General features: G+C 33.6%; 1 long non-coding RNA gene across 1 annotated transcript; it reads right to left on the minus strand.

Moving 5' to 3' along the window:
* Nucleotides 1-5,428: 5,428 nt before the first annotated feature.
* On the minus strand, nucleotides 5,429-6,762 carry LOC139877355 (uncharacterized). Its single transcript, XR_011768550.1, has 3 exons — nucleotides 6,601-6,762; nucleotides 6,373-6,536; nucleotides 5,429-6,148 (listed from the first exon to the last, which is right to left on the minus strand). It is a non-coding gene; the product is annotated as an uncharacterized lncRNA (long non-coding RNA).
* Between the last annotated feature and the right edge of the window lie 204 nt (nucleotides 6,763-6,966).

The raw sequence follows: 6,966 nt of genomic DNA on the forward strand, positions 1-6,966 counted from the left end.
GGTTGCGCTCTAGAAGTAAATTTGCCCCTTCGTGATCAAAATAGCTTTCAAAACCTTTGTAATGTTTCTGTTTTTGTGTCTAGCTTCTTACTAGTCCCTTTTTTCTCAAAAAATTTTGTTGTTCAAAAAATTTTGTTGAGACTAAGGACTTAACTGGTTTGTCCGACTTGATTATGATGGTGAAAATGATTCATTTTTCTTCTTTTGTATAAATCATCAATTAACATGTATATAGTTTATATACATGTCTTGTCACCTAATAAACTTACTAACGTTTGTCTCATAACGTCGATAATCATAAGTTGAAAAACTAAATAACTGAAGTATCATTTCATCCTAACATTACCCGGAGCATAAAAGAATAGATAATAACTGAAAAGTTAAAACTTTTTATGAACCTCATATTTATAAATGATATCTTAACTATATAAGATAATCTTACATCGTGTTTATGTTAATGTTGATGAGTAAATAAACAAGCAATCAATATCTATATCATATATATTCTGTATTACTATATCTATCATAATTATTGTTGAGGAAAAGAAACACTAAAGTCACTCCCTATCGTAACTAAACTATTCATCCTCTTAACATTCCACATCAACACCAATATTCTATAACTAACTCATAACTAAACACTTCCTATAATGGCTAAAAGAATACTCCTCTTAATATACAATGTACAAGCAATAAAGCATCAAGTCCAAACAATAAAAAGCCATTGGGACCCACAATTACTATAACCAACCTTCATACTTCCGTTAAATCCATGGTGGAAGCGGGTAACTAAAGCGGGTAACTAGCTCGTGCATATGGTTCATTACGGGTAATGACGGGTAATGAGCGGGTAACGGACGGGTAACTAACCATAGGGGGTGGTCTAACGGAGTAACGGGTATAAATGATTCAGTATTTTGTAAATAATTCAATTTGAACCGTTAGTTAGTTCTTTGTTACAATAATGTGTTGTTGATTGTTGCTTTTATTTTGGGAAATAGGTAATTATCTATTTTGTTGTTGCTTTTGTTTTAAAAAAAAGTTGATTATATAATTGCCTTTTTTACTGTTCTCTAGGGTTTTTCATCGTTTTGATGAATCGTTCCCCCTTTAATACTATTATGTATATGTATCTATTTTTCGGGAAAAATCCCAAATGGTTGCAAGAGGTTTACTTTACAATATTGCATAATTGAAATTTTATACACAAAAGGAAAGTTCATAACTTCGAAGGGGCTAAACCTGTACAAGTTTTAATAGTTTAGGGACTATTCTTACAGAAAAAAACTATTTCAATATATTAATAGACCACAAGATTTCCGTTTATAAATATATGTACACTCGCAAGTGTATAAAAGTATTCTATAAGTTGTAGGCACCCGGTAACAAGCCTTAACGTTCATGTTTTACCCTCTGAAGTACACCAGATCAGGTGTCTTTAAAATAACCTCGAAGTACTAAAGCATCTCATAGTCAGGATGGGGTTTGTCAGGCCCAATAGATCTATCTTTAGGATTCGCGCCTACCGTACATAGACAAGTAGTTTAATGTTACCAAGCTAAGGGTATATTTCTGGTTTAAACCCACGTAGAATTATCGATCCCTCAAAAAACCACATTGTCATACACAAACACACACCGTCGCTCGTTTTAGGAAAAAAAAAAATTTTTGAAAGGCAATAATAATTATATTACTAATAAAAACTAGCAAGATGCTAGGAATTACAACGATTAATTCACGACGATACAATTTCAATCGACAAATAACCACCCGAAAGACAACAAAACTATAACAAAGATCCTAAAACACGAATTCTAACAAGACGCTCTCCATCACACGAAACTGATTCTCACGAGACACTACAATTCCTAACCCATAACCAAGGTTGGAGAATTCGGATCTCGGGGAGATCTCGTTTGAACTTTTTTAGGGAGATCTCGGCATCTCGGAATAATCTCGGGGAGATCTCGGACGTTGACTTACGTTGACTTTATGGTTTTTTTAATAAAAATATACATAAAAACATAAATATATGTCTATTTATATACGTTTTTACGAGATTTTATAAAAATATCCGAAAAATGAGCGAGAAAATCTTAGAAATTACGAATTTTACAAGAAAATCTTACAAATTAGCAAGAAAATCCGAGAAATTGTGACTTTAACAAAGTTTGACCCCGTTGACCGAGAAATCTCGGGAGATGAACATCTCGTCTCGGTTACCTTATAAAAACGAGATCTCGGGGGAGATCTCGGGGAGATCTCGGGAGATTTACAACAGTGCCCATAACCACGATAGCTAAAACAAGTTGAACAACCACGAACTCTACCGAAAATAACGAACCGAAAGCCACCCAACACCATAATCTGTTGAAACACGAAAGAAACACTAACCCGAAACCACCAGTCACCGAATCATAGCAACGAACTCGAACCAATTCACCCATCCAACTCGACCGGAAAGCCACCCACTTGAACTCGGCTGGAATCATACACCCAAACCAACTGAAATCGTAGATCTCGAACGGAATCCCGAAACTCGAACAACTGGAATCTGAAACGAAACAAACAACTCGACCGGAATAAACCATCGATCTTAAAGATCTGGACCACAACGACACATTCTCACAACGACCAAGAGAGCTCACACCGAAATCACCATCGAACTTCAAGATCTGGGCCACCATCGAAACCAAAACCCACACAAACGACCACGGAGAAGGTAGTGAACTAGTAATAAAACGAATGCAATTTCCGGCCAAAGCGACCAACACCCTCACAACGACCACAAGGAAAGCAGGTGAACTAGAAGGTAGGTGGAGTTACGAAGTAGGAGGTAGGAAAACTAGAAGAAAAACCGATGCAATATCCGGCCAAAGTGACGGAGAGAGTAAAAAAGACAAGTGTATGAAAACGAAGTGCGACAAAGAGAACCCTCGGACCACCGGCGGGAAGCCGGTGGCCTGAGAAGAGAGTTACCGGTGGGAAAGGTAGATCGCGAAGTCCAAGGGAGCGTCAATTTGAAAAGAGAGAGAAAAATTTGTAGGTGAGTTTATCTAATTTGTAGAGAAAAATCTGTATCTAGTGTTCATCTCGTTTTAGGAATTTTATATTCATAAAAATGAACGAAACGGTGATAAATCGCAGTCGGAGTTTGAATCTGCTCTAAGTGCTTCGAAATCGTTGGGAGTTTGCTTTTGTTCTCAATTTCCTTAATGTATGTTTAATCGTCAATTTTTTCTTATAATTTTTAATTTAATTACTTATAAAGTTTGATTTTTTCTTATTACATCGTGTAGAATGTTTTATATCTATTGATTCTATTTCATGCTTGACCTTTCTATGAATGAGTAGCGTTAAAACTGTAAATTTTATTTTTGATAAAAATGAATATTGCTTAAATATTGTGCGTTTGGAGCATAAATAGATAGATGGAAGAATAACTACATTATTGAAATGTATCGATGATTTGATTTTTAGGTTGGATGATAAATTTTGTCAAGTTAGGTGTCAGAGGACAAATAAGAATTATTGAGGATGGTTATTGAAGTTTTGAATGATTTATCGTGCAATCGAGGGTGTAATTATTATCTCTTAATACATATTTTGTAACTGTGTGCATGATTATTATAATTACTAGCCCTTTAAGAGCCCGTGCGTTGCACGGCGGACCCTATTAAAAACTAAGTATAAAATGTTAATGAAATAATTACAAAAGAAACACAACATTGTCAATATAAAACTTATGCGTTGACATGTAAACAAACAATGTTTCGAACTCAACAAATGCATTTAAGTTGTTCAAAGTATTGATAAAAACACTTACAAATGACAGCCAAAAACCTATAAAAAGAATAACCAGAAAAACCAAAGTTAAAGGATGTTTTAATGCACATCCAATAACCAATTGTCATACTTAAGATGACTCATGACAAAAGAAATAAACATATATGTTTTACATAAATGAAACGAATGAGGTTGATAAGAGAACTTATTCTATTTCCATCTTGAACCAACCTTGATGTTTCAACTGCTTGTATACCTTGTATCACCAATTCCATCTATATACGAAATGTGTTCACCCATATCAGAATATGCATCTTTTAAATCCATAATTCGTTGACTTTTGAAAGTCAACATTTCAGCAAAACTAAAAAATTGAGGCTTGTGGACATTTCATAGGAGTAGTAACAATAAGATGGGTAGACCCTAACTCCTCTGATGTAACCTTTATCACATGATCTACCATGTATCTTCATATCAAGGACATGATATCGCCATAATTCGTCTTCAAATAAGCACAACCATTTTAAGCCCAATAGCCTGTCGTTTGACTATAAACAGTCAAAGCTATACCCAAATACACCCTATTAAAACTAAAAAAGTTCCCAAATACCCACCAATCGACACCAGACTTATCTAAAACACACTTAACCTCACAAAAGTTTATATTCATTTTAAACATGACCTGTTGTTTTTCAAAAGTCAATACTCTAGCATAAAACTTAATATGAACATTTTACTTTCTAACCATTTGGATGGAACATATTAAAAGATGGATTAAAGCATTTTTGCTGAATTTGTCTTTATCAAAGTAATGAACCAAATAAATAGAATAAAGAAATTCAATAAGTTTTAAAATAGCAGATACGAACCGCATATATCCATAAATAGGATTTCGCTTTGGATGAATTTTTAACTTGTACGACTCGTCTACATAGTATTGCCAATTATAAGATACTTTTAGCTTGTTTGATCTGTCTGTATCCCATCGTTGCAAAAGATACTCGTAGCTTGTTTGTCTTTTGTTTTGTTACTGAACATCACCCCTGAAGTCTTTGAACAAACTCTGAAGCTCACCTGACCTAATCTCCCTGTGAGATTCATTGCCCAATTCCATGTGCATAAGATCCCGTTTTCATTTCTTCTCATCTTATAACGGTAGCTTCCTTGTCCACCTCGAGTCTATGAAGTCTTTAAACCTTTCATTTAGTAAAACATATAAGACTTTAGTTCATGAATTATAGTGGCAACAATAGCTAACATGAAAAAAGATTTTAATTCATGAATATGTATCAATGTATATGATAGAATTAGTATGATATAAACGGTTTCAATAGCATGCAATCAAAGTACGTCACATGACAAATTAAACTTATAAAATTACCAACTCATTATTATTATTTTTTTTTTTTTTTTTTGAAAACCCAAACATTTTATTCACTATAAACTTTGAATTTTACATGAGCCCGTGCGTTGCACGGCGACTCTTAATAAAAAAAACTGAAAACGTACAATGTTATATCAATTAACAGTATGATAAAGACAATATCACAAGTAAAATTCATGGTTTGAGAGTAAAAATTCAAATGAGGTTCATTGTTTGAGAATAAAATTCAATATTTTAAATAATAGATAACAGTTGATATAGCCGAATAATGTCAAAGCTCATACACATTGAACTTTCTTATTTGAGATAGATAAAAATTGTTACCTGATCATTGTTAGTAACACAAAACGATGACTTTTCGAATTTAGATGGTTGTAGCTTCTCGCGAGCAAGGTAATGTGAAGACGGTAACAACGACACACCGGTATTAGGTGAATGTAATGAAGACTGTGGGAACAAACAACACATTGTTAATTTCATCAATATACAATTGTAAACAGTGAATACAAAACACTTACTAATCAATATACCATTAATTGCTTAGTAGCAGATCATTTTTGTGTGTGTATTGTGCATACTGCACATTTACTTGTGTGCTTGTGGTATTGTGGTTATAAGTATATGGCCACTATTCCACATCCATTGTATATATCTCGTCTATAATCTATAATATATAGTATACTTGATTGCTTTTTAAAAAAATATATACCATAGATTGCTCTCTTTTGATACTCAATTTCAGTAACGTGCACATTTTCAACGATATAGCCCATCAAGTTGATACTTAGTAATGTAAGAAAAAATTTAGCTACTAACATATCGGTAATATAATCTCAATCAGCCTAACAAAACCTAATTGCAGCTAATTACAACACTAAGATAGGACATAATTACCTCCAAATCCAGTCTACAATAACGCCTTTTTCGATGTGTTGTTCAAGTCACGTTGGTACATCATCAGGCATAACATACCCATACCTGTGCAAATCATAACACATAACAAAGAAATCACATTTAAAATTAAGAAACATTAACATATCATATGATAAAAACCCTATATAAATAACTTTGGCCCATATCATCAGTATATTTGCAAAGGTGGTAATAATGACCCAAAAAAATGCTACAGAAGTACATATGACCCAACAATCCCTGCCAGTAACTATAATGACCAAGGAACACCTTTGACTTAAATCGGGTACCTTTGTTAGTTTCATCATTGACATCATCATCAATGCAACTGTCATCATCAACGCTATCTTCTGATTCGAATTCACTGCTACTGGCATCGAGAGATATAACTTGAATGTTTTATATTCATATGATTCTTATAGTATTTAAAGTCTTTATGTTGATGCCAATTATCCTGCAAGCATTGGTGTGTTAGAGACAATGGATACATTTGTGACTTAAATGTAGTGTGTAAATACCTGATCAATATTTAGTCTGAGCAAGTGGATACTACGGGTTTGACCCGTGTACGAAAAAATCGTTGCAAGAACATGATAAACTCCCAAGAAAAAATCACCTGCAAGTTCCGATAAGGGCTGAATGAAGAGCTGTATTTTTTTTTTAATTTTATATCATCAAGAAGTTTATCATCTTCCACGTCCAAAACTCCAACTGCACAATAAGTTCGATAACATAACACGAAACTCCAACTGCACAATAAGTTCGATAACATAACACGAAACTCCAACTGCACACGTTCTAATTATATCTTACGGAGTTTATAATAGACACGTTGTGAATACTATTTTACGAAGTAAATGATCTGACAAAAGATCTGAGACAAC

This window comes from Rutidosis leptorrhynchoides, chromosome 11 (assembly GCF_046630445.1).
Source record: "Rutidosis leptorrhynchoides isolate AG116_Rl617_1_P2 chromosome 11, CSIRO_AGI_Rlap_v1, whole genome shotgun sequence".
NCBI lineage: Eukaryota > Viridiplantae > Streptophyta > Magnoliopsida > Asterales > Asteraceae > Rutidosis > Rutidosis leptorrhynchoides.